The following is an 18960-nucleotide window of genomic DNA, read 5'->3' on the forward strand; positions in this document are numbered from 1 at the left end:
AGAAAGGATAAAACACTTTGGGCTCTAACTCTCGACTTCACACTTCTCACATTGATGGTTGAGAAGGTGAGTGTCATGAGTATGGTTAAAAACAACAGGTATGAAATTTTAAAAGACTAAAAAGGAGATTAAAACATTAAAATACCTTTAAAAAGTAAAACAAATGTTAGGCAATTTCTTGTGAATGTGGCTCTTCCTTCACTCCCACTGGTGAAGAGTGAAGGGGTTGAGCTCCATTCCCCGACCGGACTCTGGGGGTTGGCCTTGGACACAATGTCACATTTAATTTTGAGTCTCTAGGGGTTGATTGCAGAGCTATTGTTAAGTACGAGACCTCATTTGGTGAACTGGAGGGGAAGACTCTGGGTTCCTCCACAGATGAACTGTGTGAGAAAATCCCAACTCTTCCCCTCTTCTCTGAGACTACAGGAGACTCAGAGGACAATTCTGATGCAGGCCTCTTTGATTGCTGGGCTGTGGGGAGTGGGGCATCCTCGCTGTCTTCGTGTGATTGGACTTCTTCACATTCAGAGCTAGCTCCACCCTCTGCCTGCATCACCCCATCCTCCACAGAACTCTCCACTGGTGGGGCTGTTGCAGACCCCTCCCCCACTCCCGCTTCACCTGATTCCTCTCCTCCAATCACAGGATTTGGCGGGAGATTTGAATTTTCCTGCCCAGCCTCTTCTGGTAGCTCTCTTAACAGTTCAGCTTGTCTGCCATTTTTCACATTTTCCATTTGCTTTGCTGCCTTCAATTTGTTGGCAAAAGACTTAGGGCAATCTCTGAAGAGGTGGTTTGTTTCTCCACAAAGATTGCACCATCTGCCATTGGAGCACTCCTCAAAGGTGTGCCCAATTTCTCTGCATTTTCCACAAACAATCTGCTGGTATGCTTCTGCCAGGTGCCCATGCTCACCACACTTGAGGCAGAGCTTGGGCTGACCCTGGTAGTGAATGTAGCCCGTTTTCTCCCAGAACTACCATGGATGGCAGAAGTGAGATCCTCATCTCTCACTTTCGTAGCCTGGCCTTTAACAGTGCAGTATCTCCCCAGCCACAAACAAATGTCCTCTGCATACACTGTGTCATTGAACAATCTAACAATAACCGTTTTCAAAGCATTATCAGTCAGTTTCTCAACATTGAAAGCAGAAAACTGGGATTTCACATTTTCAAAGCGTGTCCAGAACTCTCTTAGCAAAACAGCAGATCGAAAACTTACATCAAAGCCTTTGTTATTTGGCAAGACAATTCAGGTCCTCTGGTTTGAAGTTCAATGCTTTCTGAACTAGCTTCCAGGAAAAGTCTAGTCTTGACATCCCTAGAAGCTTTCCATCTCTCTCTTGGAAGATAAAACGGACACTGTGGTGCCTCCGCATGCCGGCATGGGGGGCCTACATGGTTACCACAAGTTAGAACAACTAAAACCTTTAAAAGTGCCAATAAATATGCTAAAAGGCTCAAAAATACCGATAAATAACTAAAGTACTTTAAAACCAACCAAAATAAAGGAAATTAAAAGATACTTACCTTTCTGTTTGGCCTGGTCAAGGTGTTACTTACCGGAGAGTAAAGTTAGACAGTCCTCTGAGCCAATGAATTCCTATTTGTGCAAGATGAACAACTACAAATAGAATTGAAATACTTTACACAAGGAATAAAGAGAATATCCTCCCAAGCAGCAGTAACAAATTAATGCCACAACAGGCAAACATTTTTACCACCAACAGGAGGTGACCGCAGTCTTCTCTCTTCTAAAACCAAGGTCCCCCGCTCCCTGGAACTCCCACCCCATTGATTCGTTAGTCCCTTCTCAAGACCTGTGCCAGTGGTTCTATACAGGTGACATAGAGGAGGGCAGATAACGGACAACCCTGATGGACGCTGCAGTTGATATCGACTGCTTTTGTCAGATGCCCATTAACAACGAATTTGCTGGTAATACCCCGGTACAGCAGTCCCACTCAAGCTACAAACCTCTCTGAGAACCCCATTTTTGGCAGTACCCGGAAAAGGTACTAGTGCGAGACCCGATCAAAGGCTTTCTCAAAATCTAGATTTAGGACTACAAGCTGGATGCTTCTGTCTCTCGCATAACAGATGGTGTCTCGGATCAGTGTGAGGCTGTCGGTGATCTTCCTCCCCGGGATGGCACAGGCTTGATCCAGGTGAATCACCTCTTCTAAAACCAAGGACATACGTGATGCTAAAACTTTACTAAAAAGTTTGCAGTCAAAATTTAAAAGTGTGATAGGTCTCCAGTTCTTCAGGTCAGTCTTGTCTTTGTTTTTGTGAAGAAGAGTCACTATCCCTACAACTGTCAGGAAGTCGGGAAAAACGCTCAAAATCCATAAAAACAGTAAGCAAGTCAGGTGCTAAAATGTCCCAAAAAGTCAGATAAAATTCCAAGGGAAGTCCATCTTGTCCTGGGGACTTCCCTTTCGTAAAACTCATAAGACATTTATTTAACTCAAAAATACTAAAATCTTGGGATAAAAGCACATTGTCCTTTACTGTGTTTTCAATGAATTTTAAGACTTCAGTCATGGTGTCCATTTCAATGTTTTTTTCTTTGTACAATTCTCCATAAAAATTTTCAACCGTTTCATTAATCTCCTCAATTGTGTCAGCCGTGCACCCATCGTCTTTTCTTAGTTTTAAAATGTTCCTCCCTTTATTTAAAATTTTCTTGAATATCGAGTGCACTTCTCTCCCTCTTCTATTTCCCGTTCCCTGGTCCTTAAAATGACACCCTTACTTTTTATTTCTGCTAAAACCGACATCTCTGTTTTAATTTGTTTAATCTCCTCATTAAAATCCATTCCATTTTGATTTAGTTTAAAATAGCGCTGTAGTCGTTTTTGCAGTCCCATCATGCGTCTGTCTTCTTTACTCTTTTTTTCTCTTACCTGCTTTTCTAAAGAAAGTCTGGGTCTTTCCCTTCACCATTTCCCACCAGTGTGCACGGGAATCATAAAAGTCTTGAAGGGTCTGCCACTCTTGGTACTGCTCCCTGTATTGACTAATGAGCTCCTTATCTTCTAACAGGGAGCAGTTGTGTTTCCACAGACCACTTCCTAATGTCACACCCGAGGAGAGTGAAAGGGTGCAGGAAAGCATTAGGTGATCGGAAAAGAAAACAGGAGTCAATCTAGCATCGGTTGGTGGACAGTCCCTTGTAAAAATGTAGTCGATGCGAGAGGCTCTGGTGCCATCACCACTGAACCAGGTGAAGCCTTCCTCTCTAGGATGCCTGATTTTAAAACAGTCCTGGAGTTTAAAATCCTTGCAAATGCCCTGTAATAAAACCAATGTTTTATCAACTTTAAAATTATCCCCTGCTCCTTTTCTATCATTTCTACTTAAAATACAGTTAAAATCACTCCCTACAACTAATGGTACCCTACCTAGCATGTGGAACTGCAGGTCTTCTAAAAGGTCATACCTGTCATTCTTCTCATTAAAGCCATAAATATTCAAAAGGTTAAAATCCTGTCCCATAAAAGTCAAATGTGTTAAAAGTGCCCGACCGTCTCTCACCACAGTGCTGCCCTTCACCAGAACTTGAGGATTTTTTTATTAAAATGGCCACTCCATCTTTCTTGTTTTGATTCGACCCGCTCCATATTGATGATTTTGGCAACATATCCTCCCACTGTCTGTACTGTTTTAAAAACGGTAGGCCACATTCCTGTATAAGAAACACATCTGACTTAAAAGAATGAAGAAAGGATAAAACACTTTGGGCTCTAACTCTCGACTTCACACTTCTCACATTGATGGTTGAGAAGGTGAGTGTCATGAGTATGGTTAAAAACAACAGGTATGAAATTTTAAAAGACTAAAAAGGAGATTAAAACATTAAAATACCTTTAAAAAGTAAAACAAATGTTAGGCAATTTCTTGTGAATGTGGCTCTTCCTTCACTCCCACTGGTGAAGAGTGAAGGGGTTGAGCTCCATTCCCTGACCGGACTCTGGGGGTTGGCCTTGGACACAATGTCACATTTAATTTTGAGTCTCTAGGGGTTGATTGCAGAGCTATTGTTAAGTACGAGACCTCATTTGGTGAACTGGAGGCAAGAATTTTTACCACCAACAGGAGGCGACCGCAGTCTTAGCCAAAAGGCTGAGAAACTTGTGGGTGTTCCTCTCCACGGAAGTCTTTAGTAAAAGGCGAAAGACTTGTACGTTATGAAGAGAAACCAGAGTAAGTACGGCCCGCTCCTCGACAGCAGCCCAAGGAGCCCAGTCGTCCCAGCCACAACCTTCACGGTGAGCCTCACTCGCCTCCCGGGCCACACCCATTCCCCTACCCCGCACTGCGCTTCAGGGAGTTTTGGGCGCCGGGATTGCTCGTCTGTCACGTCGTTGCCACTAGACCTTCTGGGGCCTGTACTACGAAGCAGGTTCTACATGCCGGGGACATATTTTCCTTAGCTGGCCTCCCCGAGCCTAACATTGGCCAACCAGATAACCAGTACTAGGAAGCTGCCTATCCACGAGGTCAAACGCGACAAAGAAGACCAGGAAATGCAGCCAAAGTACTACCGTCCCCCTCAGGCGCTGGAGAAGAGCAGGAGACATCAGAAGCGGATCAAAATGTGGAAACGCTTCACGATTTTGCGTGTCATCCTTTCGCAGGGGCCATGCTAATCTTCTCTGTATCGAATCCAATTTTTCATACGTGCTGCCGTAGCAAGCACACAAGTCCTCAGGCGCTGCTTCCCTTTTACTACCCCGTGGGCAGAATGGCCCCTTGACCGCGGTGCAGTCTGGAGGACAGTGGGCGGCACCATTAAGCACGACAAGCGCGAGGGATGGGGCCTTTCTGTCGTTGACATCGCTGTGTTTTCAGTTGCTATCAACTGCCTGCTACTTCTTCGCGCATGCTTGTGAAAATCACAAAGTGGGTAAGGCCAGAAATGGCCTTATGCCAAATGAGGGGGCCTCGCACAATTTGTCTGTCACGCAGGAGGCTTCATTTGGGCCCCAAAGCTAAGCATCCACTCCTATGACGCATGACAGGACGGCTCTGAGCATCTGCCTGTGGCGTGTGTCCGACCTTGGTTGTCGCCCTTCTCTGAAAGCCAGCAGGGGGTGCCGGACTAGATGGCCCATTGGGTCAAAGTCTTACTCGAGGCCCTTTTTCGGGTAAGGCCGAGCCGACGACATTCTTGAGAATGTCGCGTTCGGTATGCACAATATATTTTCTACATGTAACCGGCAAGAAACTTTGTCAGAGAGCAGGAACCTGTGATTGACATACCCCGCCGCAATGCTGAGGATTGGTTTTCAGACGCGAGCTACCAGACAACAAAAGTAGGCAGGTGGCCGCAGACACTCCAGTGAGGACAAACGCAGGGAAAATGCTGTGCAGATTCGACGTGTATTTCGCAGCTATTTGCAACACGGCAACGTTCCCTCTCTGTCATGTTTGTCTGCTAATCAAATCAGAGGTGCAAATCTCACTCTGTGTCACTCTACATTGCACGCCGCACTTTTGCCCCAGTTGTCATGGCTGATATTCTTCTGAGTAATTGGCATTCCACAAAGCAGAGAGAAGGGTGCACCGTTCCCAGCGGCACTGCAATGCCGGGTCGATGCGTGGAGTGAACGGAGCAAGCCCCTTTTTCAACTCCAAGTGCAAAAAATCCTTTTAATATGTTGTCCCCTTATAGAGGACGTATCAGATATTAAACTGATAAGAACAGATTTTTTTTTTTTTTTTCTTTCAAAAAAATTTATTGACACTCATTTCAAACACATTTCATCAAAGTTGTTCATATTCATGACATAAAAGTTACCTTGAAAATGCAATTCATAAATAAATAAATACATAAATAAATCAGTGTGATCTGTAAAACCACATTTAAAACAATAAAACTTTTGTTTTAAGAGGTATTACAGATAAAACCAGCATTGTCACAGGTAAAAGCCATTCATAAAACACTTCTCATGTGGATGACAGTATGTTTTGAGTGTCCATTTTAAAAGTCTTTAAAAAGGAGTGCATTTCGTTAAGATGTTTTTTCCAGGTCCTTCTTTGTGCAGGAGCGCAGTGAGTCCCTACCAAGGGTAACTCATTCCGCTCTCCCAAACAACGGGTCTCTCGGGATCCTGTCGTGGTGCTCAGAGGAGACTCTCACACTGATGCTCCTTCCCACCTGCCTCACCCGGAGAGCCAGGCCGCCGCTGCTTTGACCTTTTTGCGTGTAGCTCCGGCTCCTTCCTCCGAATGGGCACAGAGGCGATGCTTCTTTGTGGCTGTGTCCTAGGCCCGCCGCCAGCAGCTCCGGCCGCTTGGGCCGTCGCTGCGGCCATCCGGATCACAGCCACGGGGGGGATCTGCATGTGCTTTCTTACCAGCAAGTTTCTGGAGGTCCACATGGCGTCTTTGATGGCAGCTAGGGTGAGCCACTGCTTGGCAAAGTCATTCTTTTTTATTGCTGCTTGGCTCACCCCATAGAGCACTAGTTGTGCTGTGAGGACCTCCCTTGCTGGCAAGTACGGGAATTGTAAGGAGCCGGCTGTTGCCCACTGGTCTACGGCAGCACTGCACTCCCAGAGCAGATGCCTCACCGACTCAGGCGCGCCACAACCAGGTCGGGGGCAGGTTGAGAGCGTTGACATGCCCCGGGAGTGCATAACGGACCTGACTGGGAGGATCTCATGAGCCACCATCCATGACAGGTCCCGGAGTCTGTTTGGAAGAGCGGAATGGTTGACGTTGCGCCAAACTGTCGAGGGCTCGCCGAATGCGAGCCCGCGCACTGGACTCACTGGTTCCCGCTCCTGCACAACAGAAATCAGAGACCGATGGTTAGTTAAAATATGCAACTCCTCCTGCTCCAAGTTAAAATGCTTTAAAAACGTCTGGATAAAAGCATAAACAGGTGGCAGGTTAAAAGACACAGGCACTTTAAGATCCGTGGGTAAAATCTTCATTTTTCTGAGGTAAGAGCCCATCCAGAATCGTGTCATTGCTTTTGTCTTGGGGTTTCCGGATGGGTCTGTGGCTGTTTTGAGGTGTAGTGTGATGTATCTACTTCCTAAAAACAAATATAAATCGGGCACTCCTTTTCCTCCTTTTTCTTTTGGCTTCTTCATGATGTCTCTTCTTAGCCTTTCCCACTTCGAGCCCCACAGAAAATAAAAGATGGCTCGGTCCAGATCTAAAAGCACTCTCCTAGGTGGGATAAAAACAGAACTGATCAGTAAAAGCAAAGGTAAAATCACTGCTTTAATGATTAAAACCTTTCCTTCAATGGTCAGTCCTCTAAGTCCCCAGTACCCTAGTCTTTGCCGTACTTTCCCTACCACGTCTGGCCAATTTGTTCTCCCTCCACCTTCCCTGTCAAATTTAATCCCCAGTATTTTCTGGTCAGTCTGGGTCATAGTCAAAGGGAGTCCTGTTGTCTCAGTCGCTGTCCATGGTCCATAAAACTGGGCTTGGGTCTTGCCTCTGTTTAATTTAGACCCAGAGGCCCGTCCAAACCAGTCAGTCAAGTCCAGCGTCCTATTAACAGATAAAAGGTCAGTGCATAAAATGTTCACGTCGTCCATATATAAAACACACTTGGTGACAAGTCCCCCGCTCCCTGGAACTCCCACCCCATTGATTCGTTGGTCCCTTCTCAACACCTGTGCCAGTGGTTCTATACAGGTGACATAGAGGAGGGCAGATAACGGACAACCCTGACGGACGCCGCAGTTGATATCGACTGCTTTTGTCAGATGCCCGTTAACAACGAATTTGCTGGTAATGCCCCGGTACAGCAATCCCACCCAAGCTACAAACCTCTCTGGGAACCCCATTTTTAGCAGTACCTGGAAAAGGTACTGGTGCGAGACCCGATCAAAGGCTTTCTCAAAATCTAAATTGAGTACCACTAGCCGGATGTTTCTGTCTCTCGCGTAACAGATGGTGTCTCGGATCAGTACGAGGCTGTCGGTGATCTTCCTCCCCGGGATGGCACAGGCTTGATCCGGGTGAATCACCTCTTCTAAAACCAAGGACATACGTGATGCTAAAACTTTACTAAAAAGTTTGCAGTCAAAATTTAAAAGTGTGATAGGTCTCCAGTTCTTCAGGTCAGTCTTGTCTTTGTTTTTGTGAAGAAGAGTCACTATCCCTACTCTAAAACTGTCAGGAAGTCGGTAAAAACGCTCAAAATCCATAAAAACAGTAAGCAAGTCAGGTGCTAAAATGTCCCAAAAAGTCAGATAAAATTCCAAGGGAAGTCCATCTTGTCCTGGGGACTTCCCTTTCTTAAAACTCATAAGACATTTATTTAACTCAAAAATACTAAAATCTTGGGATAAAAGCACACTGTCCTTTACTGTGTTTTCAATGAATTTTAAGACTTCAGTCATGGTGTCCATTTCAATGTTTTTTTCTTTGTACAATTCTCCATAAAAATTTTCAACCGTTTCCTTAATCTCTTCCATTGTGTTAGCCGTGCACCCATTGTCTTTTCTTAGTTTTAAAATGTTCCCCCCTTTATTTAAAATTTTCTTGAAGAAATATCGAGTGCACTTCTCCCCCTCTTCTATTTCCCGTTCCCTGCTCCTTAAAATGACACCCTTACTTTTTATTTCTGCTAAAACCGACATCTCTGTTTTAATTTGTTTAATCTCCTCATTAAAATCCATTCCATTTTGATTTAGTTTAAAATAGCGCTGTAGTCTTTTTTGCAGTCCCATCATGCGTCTGTCTTCTTTACTCTTTTTTCTCTTACCTGCTTTTCTAAAGAAAGTCTGGGTCTTTCCCTTCACCATTTCCCACCAGTGTGCACGTGAATCGTAAAAGTCTTGAAGGGTCTGCCACTCTTGGTACTGCTCCCTGTATTGACTAATGAGCTCCTTATCTTCTAACAGGGAGCAGTTGAGTTTCCACAGACCACTTCCTAATGTCACACCCGAAGAGAGTGAAAGGGTGCAGGAAAGCATTAGGTGATCGGAAAAGAAAACAGGGGTCAATCTAGCATCGGTTGGTGGGCAGTCCCGTGTAAAAATGTAGTCGATGCGAGAGGCTCTGGTGCCATCACCACTGAACCAGGTGAAGCCTTCCTCTCTGGGATGCATGGTTTTAAAACAGTCCTGGAGTTTAAAATCCTTGCAAATGCCCTGTAATAAAACCGATGTTTTATCAACTTTAAAATTATCCCCTGCTCGTTTCCTATCATTTCTACTTAAAATACAGTTAAAATCACCCCCTACAACTAATGGTACCCTACCTAGCATGTGGAACTGCAGGTCTTCTAAAAGGTCATACCTGTCATTCTTCTCATTAAAGCCATAAATATTTAAAAGGTTAAAATCCTGTCCCATAAAAGTCAAATGTGTTAAAAGTGCCCGACCGTCTCTCACCACAGTGCTGCCCTTCACCAGAACTTGAGGATTTTTTATTAAAATGGCCACTCCATCATTCTTGTTTTGATTTGACCCGCTCCATATTGATGATTTTGGCCACATATCCTCCCACTGTCTGTACTGTTTTAAAAACGGTAGGCCACATTCCTGTATTAAAAACACATCTGACTTAAAAGAATGAAGAAAGGATAAAACACTTTGGGCTCTAACTCTCGACTTCACACTTCTCACATTGATGGTTGAGAAGGTGAGTGTCATGAGTATGGTTAAAAACAACAGGTATGAAATTTTAAAAGACTAGAAAGGAGCTTAAAACATTAAAATACCTTTAAAAAGTAAAACAAGTGTTAGGCAATTTCTTGTGAATGTAGCTCTTCCTTCACTCCCACTGGTGAAGAGTGAAGGGGTTGAGCTCCATTCCCCAATCGGACTCTGGGGGTTGGCCTTGGACACAGTGTCGCATTTAATTTTGAGTCTCTAGGGGTTGATTGCAGAGCTATTGTTAAAAACGAGACCTCATTTGGTGAACTGGAGGGGAAGACTCTGGGTTCCTCCACAGATGAACTGTCTGAGAAAATCCCAACTCTTCCCCTCTTCTCTGAGACTACAGGAGACTCAGAGGACAATTCTGATGCAGGCCTCTTTGATTGCTGGGCTGCGGGGAGGGGGGCATCCTCGCTGTCTTCTTGTGATTGGACTTCTTCACATTCAGAGCTAGCTCCGCCCTCTGCCTGCATCACCCCATCCTCCACAGAACTCTCCATTGGTGGGGCTGTTGCAGGCCCCTCCCCCACTCCCGCCTCACCTGATTCCTCTCCTCCAATCACAGGATTTGGCGGGAGATTTGAATTTTCCTGCCCAGCCTCTTCTGGTAGCTCTCTTAACAGTTCAGCTTGTCCGCCATTTTTCACATTTTCCATTTGCTTTGCTGCCTTCAATTTGTTGGCAAAAGACTTGGGGCAATCTCTGAAGAGGTGGTTTGATTCTCCACAAAGATTACACCGTCTGCCATTAGAGCACTCCTCAAAGGTGTGCCCAATTTCTCTACATTTTCCACAAACAATCTGCTGGCATGCTTCTGCCAGGTGCCCATGCTCACCACACTTGCGGCAGAGCTTGGGCTGACCCTGGTAGTGAATATAGCCCCTGTTTTCTCCCAGAACTACCATGGATGGCAGATGTTTCAAGCCCTGGAAGCCTTGGGGATCCTGCCATTGTTGGATGGGGACCCTCCAAGCGCAATTCCAGATGCCATCCTCATCTCTCACTTTTGTAGCCTGGCCTTTTACAGTGCAATATCTCCCCAGCCACAAACAAATGTCCTCTGCATTCACTGTCTCATTGAACATCCTAACAATAACCGTTTTCAAAGCATTATCAGTCAGTTTCTCAACATTGAAAGCAGAAAACTGGGGTTTCACATTTTCAAAGCGTGTCCAGAACTCTCTTAGCAAAACAGCAGATCGAAAACTTACATCAAAGCCTTTGTTGTTTGGCAAGGTCAATATACAATTCAGGTCCTCTGGTTTAAAGTTCAATGTTTTCTGAACTAGCTTCCGGGAAAAGTCTAGTCTTGACATCCCTAGAAGCTTTCCATCTTTCTCTTGGAAGATAAAACGGACACTGTGGTGCCTCCGCATGCCGGCATGGGGGGCCGACATGGTGGAGGCACCACAAGTTAAAACAACTAAAAGCAACTAAAACCTTTAAAAGTGCCAATAAATAAGCTAAAAGGCTAAAAGATACCAATAAATAACTAAAATACCGTAAAACCAACCAAAATAAAGGAAATTAAAAGAGACTTACCTTTCTGTTTGGCCTGGTCAAGGTGTTACTTACCGCAGAGTACAGTTAGACAGTCCTCTGAGCCAATGAATTCCTATTTGTGCAAGATGAACAACTACAAATAGAGTTGAAATACTTTGCACAAGGAATGAAGGGAATATCCTCCCAAGCAGTAGCAACAAATTAATGCCACAACAGGCAAGAATTTTTACCACCAACAGGAGGCGACCGCAGTCTTAGCCAAAAGGCCGAGAAGCGATGAACCCTTGCTGTTTGCTGCCCCGCCCCACCTCCTGCACAGTTCTGGCTCGTCGTGGTGCAGTCGTTTCAAACGACCGCAAGAACGACTGCCGCTTGGCAGCTCCGCCCAGGAGCTCCTTGGTAAGTAGGTAAGTAAGTAAGTAAGTAAATAAGTAAGTAAGTGAGCTTTTGTTCATACAGCACTTTTTAAAACACACAGTCACAACGTGCTTTACAGACACATACACGTGCAAAATCGAAACAGATGGATTAATAAAACAGACAAACACGACACAGAGAGAAATCAACCAAAATGAAATAAAACAGGACACGGGAAGAAGAAGGGAGGTATGCAGAAAGGCTTGCGGACGTCAATGGCCTTTGAGGCGTCTTTGAGGGAGGGACGCCCCACAACAGGGTTAATGTGGGACCTACGGCTAGTTCTGGTTAGAAGTCTAGCTGCTGTATTTTGGATTAACTGTAAACGTTTTAAAGAAGACTGACCGAGGCAGGTGTAGAGGGAGTTACAGTAGCCTAAACGGGAGAAAATGAACGCGTGGATTCATTGTTCGAGAACAACGGGGGACAATATAGGTCTTATTTTTGCAATATTTCTTAACTGAGGAAAACAGGACTGGACAAGCTCATTAACGGGACGGTCAAGCGTTGTATACTGGTCGAAGGTGATACCTTTAGAAGACCTTTGGCCGTGGACTTAAAGGTTGGGGTGAAGCGGGCCGATGAACTGAGTAGCAGCGGTGACAAGGATCGGTGCTCCCACACATCTTGTTATGGACAGCTGTTTTTGCTTTTCACAAACACACGAGGCTCTGCCAAACTGCAAAGCCTGCCAAAAATAGATTTAACTCGTGGGTGTTCCTCTCCACGGAAGTCTTTAGTAAAAGGCGAAAGACTTGTACGTTATGAAGAGAAACCAGAGTAAGTACGGCCCGCTCCTCAACAGCAGCCCAAGGAGCCCAGTCGTCCCAGCCACAACCTTCACGGTGAGCCTCACTCGCCTCCCGGGCCACACCCATTCCCCTACCCCGCACTGCGCTTCAGGGAGTTTTGGGCGCCGGGATTGCTCGTCTGTCACGTCGTTGCCACTAGACCTTCTGGGGCCTGTACTACGAAGCAGGTTCTACATGCCGGGGACATATTTTCCTTAGCTGGCCTCCCCGAGCCTAACATTGGCCACCCAGATAACCAGTACTAGGAAGCTGCCTATCCACGAGGTCAAACGCGACAAAGAAGACCAGGAAATGCAGCCAAAGTACTACCGTCCCCCTCAGACGCTGGAGAGGAGCAGGAGACATCAGAAGCGGATCAAAATGTGGAAACGCTTCACGATTTTGCGTGTCATCCTTTCGCAGGGGCCATGCTAATCTTCTCTGTATCGAATCCAATTTTTCATACGTGCTGCCGTAGCAAGCACACAAGTCCTCAGGCGCTGCTTCCCTTTTACTACCCCGTGGGCAGAATGGCCCCTTGACCGCGGTGCAGTCTGGAGGACAGTGGGCGGCACCATTAAGCACGACAAGCGCGAGGGATGGGGCCTTTCTGTCGTTGACATCGCTGTGTTTTCAGTTGCTATCAACTGCCTGCTACTTCTTCGCGCATGCTTGTGAAAATCACAAAGTGGGTAAGGCCAGAAATGGCCTCATGCCAAATGAGGGGGCCACGCACAAGTTGTCTGTCACGCAGGAGGCTTCATTTGGGCCCCAAAGCTAAGCATCCACTCCTATGACGCATGACAGGACGGCTCTGAGCATCTGCCTGTGGCGTGTGTCCGACCTTGGTTGTCGCCCTTCTCTGAAAGCCAGCAGGGGGTGCCGGACTAGATGGCCCATTGGGTCAAAGAGGCCCTTTTTCGGGTAAGGCCGAGCCGACGACATTCTTGAGAATGTCGCGTTCGGTATGCACAATATATTTTCTACATGTAACCGGCAAGAAACTTTGTCAGAGAGCAGGAACCTGTGATTGACATACCCCGCCGCAATGCTGAGGATTGGTTTTCAGACGCGGGCTACCAGACAACAAAAGTAGGCAGGTGGCCGCAGACACTCCAGTGAGGACAAACGCAGGGAAAATGCTGTGCAGATTCGACGTGTATTTCGCAGCTATTTGCAACACGGCAACGTTCCCTCTCTGTCATGTTTGTCTGCTAATCAAATCAGAGGTGCAAATCTCACTCTGTGTCACTCTACATTGCACGCCGCACTTTTGCCCCAGTTGTCATGGCTGATATTCTTCTGAGTAATTGGCATTCCACAAAGCAGAGAGAAGGGTGCACCGTTCCCAGCGGCACTGCAATGCCGGGTCGATGCGTGGAGTGAACGGAGCAAGCCCCTTTTTCAACTCCAAGTGCAAAAAATCCTTTTAATATGTTGTCCCCTTATAGAGGACGTATCAGATATTAAACTGATAAGAACAGATACTACACTTGATCTTAGCCAAAAGGCCGAGAAGCGATGAACCCTTGCTGTTTGCTGCCCCGCCCCACCTCCTGCACAGTTCTGGCTCGTCGTGGTGCAGTCGTTTCAAACGACCGCAAGAACGACTGCCGCTTGGCAGCTCCGCCCAGGAGCTCCTTGGTAAGTAGGTAAGTAAGTAAGTAAGTAAATAAGTAAGTAAGTGAGCTTTTGTTCATACAGCACTTTTTAAAACACACAGTCACAACGTGCTTTACAGACACATACACGTGCAAAATCGAAACAGATGGATTAATAAAACAGACAAACACGACACAGAGAGAAATCAACCAAAATGAAATAAAACAGGACACGGGAAGAAGAAGGGAGGTATGCAGAAAGGCTTGCGGACGTCAATGGCCTTTGAGGCGTCTTTGAGGGAGGGACGCCCCACAACAGGGTTAATGTGGGACCTACGGCTAGTTCTGGTTAGAAGTCTAGCTGCTGTATTTTGGATTAACTGTAAACGTTTTAAAGAAGACTGACCGAGGCAGGTGTAGAGGGAGTTACAGTAGCCTAAACGGGAGAAAATGAACGCGTGGATTAATTGTTCGAGAACAACGGGGGACAATATAGGTCTTATTTTTGCAATATTTCTTAACTGAGGAAAACAGGACTGGACAAGCTCATTAACGGGACGGTCAAGCGTCGTATACTGGTCGAAGGTGATACCTTTAGAAGACCTTTGGCCGTGGACTTAAAGGTTGGGGTGAAGCGGGCCGATGAACTGAGTAGCAGCGGTGACAAGGATCGGTGCTCCCACACATCTTGTTATGGACAGCTGTTTTTGCTTTTCACAAACACACGAGGCTCTGCCAAACTGCAAAGCCTGCCAAAAATAGATTTAACTCGTGGGTGTTCCTCTCCACGGAAGTCTTTAGTAAAAGGCGAAAGACTTGTACGTTATGAAGAGAAACCAGAGTAAGTACGGCCCGCTCCTCGACAGCAGCCCAAGGAGCCCAGTCGTCCCAGCCACAACCTTCACGGTGAGCCTCACTCGCCTCCCGGGCCACACCCATTCCCCTACCCCGCACTGCGCTTCAGGGAGTTTTGGGCGCCGGGATTGCTCGTCTGTCACGTCGTTGCCACTAGACCTTCTGGGGCCCGTACTACGAAGCAGGTTCTACATGCCGGGGACATATTTTCCTTAGCTGGCCTCCCCGAGCCTAACATTGGCCACCCAGATAACCAGTACTAGGAAGCTGCCTATCCACGAGGTCAAACGCGACAAAGAAGACCAGGAAATGCAGCCAAAGTACTACCGTCCCCCTCAGGCGCTGGAGAGGAGCAGGAGACATCAGAAGCGGATCAAAACGTGGAAACGCTTCACGATTTTGCGTGTCATCCTTTCGCAGGGGCCATGCTAATCTTCTCTGTATCGAATCCAATTTTTCATACGTGCTGCCGTAGCAAGCACACAAGTCCTCAGGCGCTGCTTCCCTTTTACTACCCCGTGGGCAGAATGGCCCCTTGACCGCGGTGCAGTCTGGAGGACAGTGGGCGGCACCATTAAGCACGACAAGCGCGAGGGATGGGGCCTTTCTGTCGTTGACATCGCTGTGTTTTCAGTTGCTATCAACTGCCTGCTACTTCTTCGCGCATGCTTGTGAAAATCACAAAGTGGGTAAGGCCAGAAATGGCCTCATGCCAAATGAGGGGGCCACGCACAAGTTGTCTGTCACGCAGGAGGCTTCATTTGGGCCCCAAAGCTAAGCATCCACTCCTATGACGCATGACAGGACGGCTCTGAGCATCTGCCTGTGGCGTGTGTCCGACCTTGGTTGTCGCCCTTCTCTGAAAGCCAGCAGGGGGTGCCGGACTAGATGGCCCATTGGGTCAAAGAGGCCCTTTTTCGGGTAAGGCCGAGCCGACGACATTCTTGAGAATGTCGCGTTCGGTATGCACAATATATTTTCTACATGTAACCGGCAAGAAACTTTGTCAGAGAGCAGGAACCTGTGATTGACATACCCCGCCGCAATGCTGAGGATTGGTTTTCAGACGCGGGCTACCAGACAACAAAAGTAGGCAGGTGGCCGCAGACACTCCAGTGAGGACAAACGCAGGGAAAATGCTGTGCAGATTCGACGTGTATTTCGCAGCTATTTGCAACACGGCAACGTTCCCTCTCTGTCATGTTTGTCTGCTAATCAAATCAGAGGTGCAAATCTCACTCTGTGTCACTCTACATTGCACGCCGCACTTTTGCCCCAGTTGTCATGGCTGATATTCTTCTGAGTAATTGGCATTCCACAAAGCAGAGAGAAGGGTGCACCGTTCCCAGCGGCACTGCAATGCCGGGTCGATGCGTGGAGTGAACGGAGCAAGCCCCTTTTTCAACTCCAAGTGCAAAAAATCCTTTTAATATGTTGTCCCCTTATAGAGGACGTATCAGATATTAAACTGATAAGAACAGATACTACACTTGATCTTAGCCAAAAGGCCGAGAAGCGATGAACCCTTGCTGTTTGCTGCCCCGCCCCACCTCCTGCACAGTTCTGGCTCGTCGTGGTGCAGTCGTTTCAAACGACCGCAAGAACGACTGCCGCTTGGCAGCTCCGCCCAGGAGCTCCTTGGTAAGTAGGTAAGTAAGTAAGTAAGTAAATAAGTAAGTAAGTGAGCTTTTGTTCATACAGCACTTTTTAAAACACACAGTCACAACGTGCTTTACAGACACATACACGTGCAAAATCGAAACAGATGGATTAATAAAACAGACAAACACGACACAGAGAGAAATCAACCAAAATGAAATAAAACAGGACACGGGAAGAAGAAGGGAGGTATGCAGAAAGGCTTGCGGACGTCAATGGCCTTTGAGGCGTCTTTGAGGGAGGGACGCCCCACAACAGGGTTAATGTGGGACCTACGGCTAGTTCTGGTTAGAAGTCTAGCTGCTGTATTTTGGATTAACTGTAAACGTTTTAAAGAAGACTGACCGAGGCAGGTGTAGAGGGAGTTACAGTAGCCTAAACGGGAGAAAATGAACGCGTGGATTCATTGTTCGAGAACAACGGGGGACAATATAGGTCTTATTTTTGCAATATTTCTTAACTGAGGAAAACAGGACTGGACAAGCTCATTAACGGGACGGTCAAGCGTCGTATACTGGTCGAAGGTGATACCTTTAGAAGACCTTTGGCCGTGGACTTAAAGGTTGGGGTGAAGCGGGCCGATGAACTGAGTAGCAGCGGTGACAAGGATCGGTGCTCCCACACATCTTGTTATGGACAGCTGTTTTTGCTTTTCACAAACACACGAGGCTCTGCCAAACTGCAAAGCCTGCCAAAAATAGATTTAACTCGTGGGTGTTCCTCTCCACGGAAGTCTTTAGTAAAAGGCGAAAGACTTGTACGTTATGAAGAGAAACCAGAGTAAGTACGGCCCGCTCCTCGACAGCAGCCCAAGGAGCCCAGTCGTCCCAGCCACAACCTTCACGGTGAGCCTCACTCGCCTCCCGGGCCACACCCATTCCCCTACCCCGCACTGCGCTTCAGGGAGTTTTGGGCGCCGGGATTGCTCGTCTGTCACGTCGTTGCCACTAGACCTTCTGGGGCCCGTACTACGAAGCAGGTTCTACATGCCGGGGACATATTTTCCTTAGCTGGCCTCCCCGAGCCTAACATTGGCCAACCAGATAACCAGTACTAGGAAGCTGCCTATCCACGAGGTCAAACGCGACAAAGAAGACCAGGAAATGCAGCCAAAGTACTACCGTCCCCCTCAGGCGCTGGAGAGGAGCAGGAGACATCAGAAGCGGATCAAAACGTGGAAACGCTTCACGATTTTGCGTGTCATCCTTTCGCAGGGGCCATGCTAATCTTCTCTGTATCGAATCCAATTTTTCATACGTGCTGCCGTAGCAAGCACACAAGTCCTCAGGCGCTGCTTCCCTTTTACTACCCCGTGGGCAGAATGGCCCCTTGACCGCGGTGCAGTCTGGAGGACAGTGGGCGGCACCATTAAGCACGACAAGCGCGAGGGATGGGGCCTTTCTGTCGTTGACATCGCTGTGTTTTCAGTTGCTATCAACTGCCTGCTACTTCTTCGCGCATGCTTGTGAAAATCACAAAGTGGGTAAGGCCAGAAATGGCCTCATGCCAAATGAGGGGGCCACGCACAAGTTGTCTGTCACGCAGGAGGCTTCATTTGGGCCCCAAAGCTAAGCATCCACTCCTATGACGCATGACAGGACGGCTCTGAGCATCTGCCTGTGGCGTGTGTCCGACCTTGGTTGTCGCCCTTCTCTGAAAGCCAGCAGGGGGTGCCGGACTAGATGGCCCATTGGGTCAAAGAGGCCCTTTTTCGGGTAAGGCCGAGCCGACGACATTCTTGAGAATGTCGCGTTCGGTATGCACAATATATTTTCTACATGTAACCGGCAAGAAACTTTGTCAGAGAGCAGGAACCTGTGATTGACATACCCCGCCGCAATGCTGAGGATTGGTTTTCAGACGCGGGCTACCAGACAACAAAAGTAGGCAGGTGGCCGCAGACACTCCAGTGAGGACAAACGCAGGGAAAATGCTGTGCAGATTCGACGTGTATTTCGCAGCTATTTGCAACACGGCAACGTTCCCTCTCTGTCATGTTTGTCTGCTAATCAAATCAGAGGTGCAAATCTCACTCTGTGTCACTCTACATTGCACGCCGCACTTTTGCCCCAGTTGTCATGGCTGATATTCTTCTGAGTAATTGGCATTCCACAAAGCAGAGAGAAGGGTGCACCGTTCCCAGCGGCACTGCAATGCCGGGTCGATGCGTGGAGTGAACGGAGCAAGCCCCTTTTTCAACTCCAAGTGCAAAAAATCCTTTTAATATGTTGTCCCCTTATAGAGGACGTATCAGATATTAAACTGATAAGAACAGATACTACACTTGATCTTAGCCAAAAGGCCGAGAAGCGATGAACCCTTGCTGTTTGCTGCCCCGCCCCACCTCCTGCACAGTTCTGGCTCGTCGTGGTGCAGTCGTTTCAAACGACCGCAAGAACGACTGCCGCTTGGCAGCTCCGCCCAGGAGCTCCTTGGTAAGTAGGTAAGTAAGTAAGTAAGTAAATAAGTAAGTAAGTGAGCTTTTGTTCATACA

The 18960-nt window shown here is 47.2% G+C and overlaps 11 non-coding genes and 1 pseudogene across 11 annotated transcripts; all 12 read right to left on the reverse strand.

The window, feature by feature from the left end:
- Window positions 1–4091: 4091 nt before the first annotated feature.
- Window positions 4092–4215, reverse strand: LOC121902946 (annotated as a pseudogene).
- Window positions 4216–4600: 385 nt separating this feature from the next.
- On the reverse strand, window positions 4601–4707 carry LOC121902953. The gene has a single exon (XR_006097917.1). It is a non-coding gene; the product is annotated as a U6 spliceosomal RNA (small nuclear RNA).
- Window positions 4708–5563: 856 nt separating this feature from the next.
- Window positions 5564–5749, reverse strand: LOC121902776. The gene has a single exon (XR_006097763.1). It is a non-coding gene; the product is annotated as a U2 spliceosomal RNA (small nuclear RNA).
- Window positions 5750–12228: 6479 nt separating this feature from the next.
- Window positions 12229–12344, reverse strand: LOC121902852. The gene has a single exon (XR_006097822.1). It is a non-coding gene; the product is annotated as a U5 spliceosomal RNA (small nuclear RNA).
- Window positions 12345–12729: 385 nt separating this feature from the next.
- Window positions 12730–12836, reverse strand: LOC121902955. The gene has a single exon (XR_006097919.1). It is a non-coding gene; the product is annotated as a U6 spliceosomal RNA (small nuclear RNA).
- An 847-nt stretch (window positions 12837–13683) lies between these two features.
- On the reverse strand, window positions 13684–13874 carry LOC121902646. The gene has a single exon (XR_006097637.1). It is a non-coding gene; the product is annotated as a U2 spliceosomal RNA (small nuclear RNA).
- An 807-nt stretch (window positions 13875–14681) lies between these two features.
- LOC121902853 lies at window positions 14682–14797 on the reverse strand. Its single transcript, XR_006097823.1, has one exon. It is a non-coding gene; the product is annotated as a U5 spliceosomal RNA (small nuclear RNA).
- Window positions 14798–15182: 385 nt separating this feature from the next.
- On the reverse strand, window positions 15183–15289 carry LOC121903019. The gene has a single exon (XR_006097979.1). It is a non-coding gene; the product is annotated as a U6 spliceosomal RNA (small nuclear RNA).
- An 847-nt stretch (window positions 15290–16136) lies between these two features.
- LOC121902647 lies at window positions 16137–16327 on the reverse strand. The gene has a single exon (XR_006097638.1). It is a non-coding gene; the product is annotated as a U2 spliceosomal RNA (small nuclear RNA).
- An 807-nt stretch (window positions 16328–17134) lies between these two features.
- On the reverse strand, window positions 17135–17250 carry LOC121902854. The gene has a single exon (XR_006097824.1). It is a non-coding gene; the product is annotated as a U5 spliceosomal RNA (small nuclear RNA).
- Window positions 17251–17635: 385 nt separating this feature from the next.
- Window positions 17636–17742, reverse strand: LOC121903020. Its single transcript, XR_006097980.1, has one exon. It is a non-coding gene; the product is annotated as a U6 spliceosomal RNA (small nuclear RNA).
- Window positions 17743–18589: 847 nt separating this feature from the next.
- Window positions 18590–18780, reverse strand: LOC121902648. The gene has a single exon (XR_006097639.1). It is a non-coding gene; the product is annotated as a U2 spliceosomal RNA (small nuclear RNA).
- Between the last annotated feature and the right edge of the window lie 180 nt (window positions 18781–18960).

Source organism: Thunnus maccoyii, chromosome 8 (assembly GCF_910596095.1).
Source record: "Thunnus maccoyii chromosome 8, fThuMac1.1, whole genome shotgun sequence".
NCBI classification, from domain to species: domain Eukaryota; kingdom Metazoa; phylum Chordata; class Actinopteri; order Scombriformes; family Scombridae; genus Thunnus; species Thunnus maccoyii.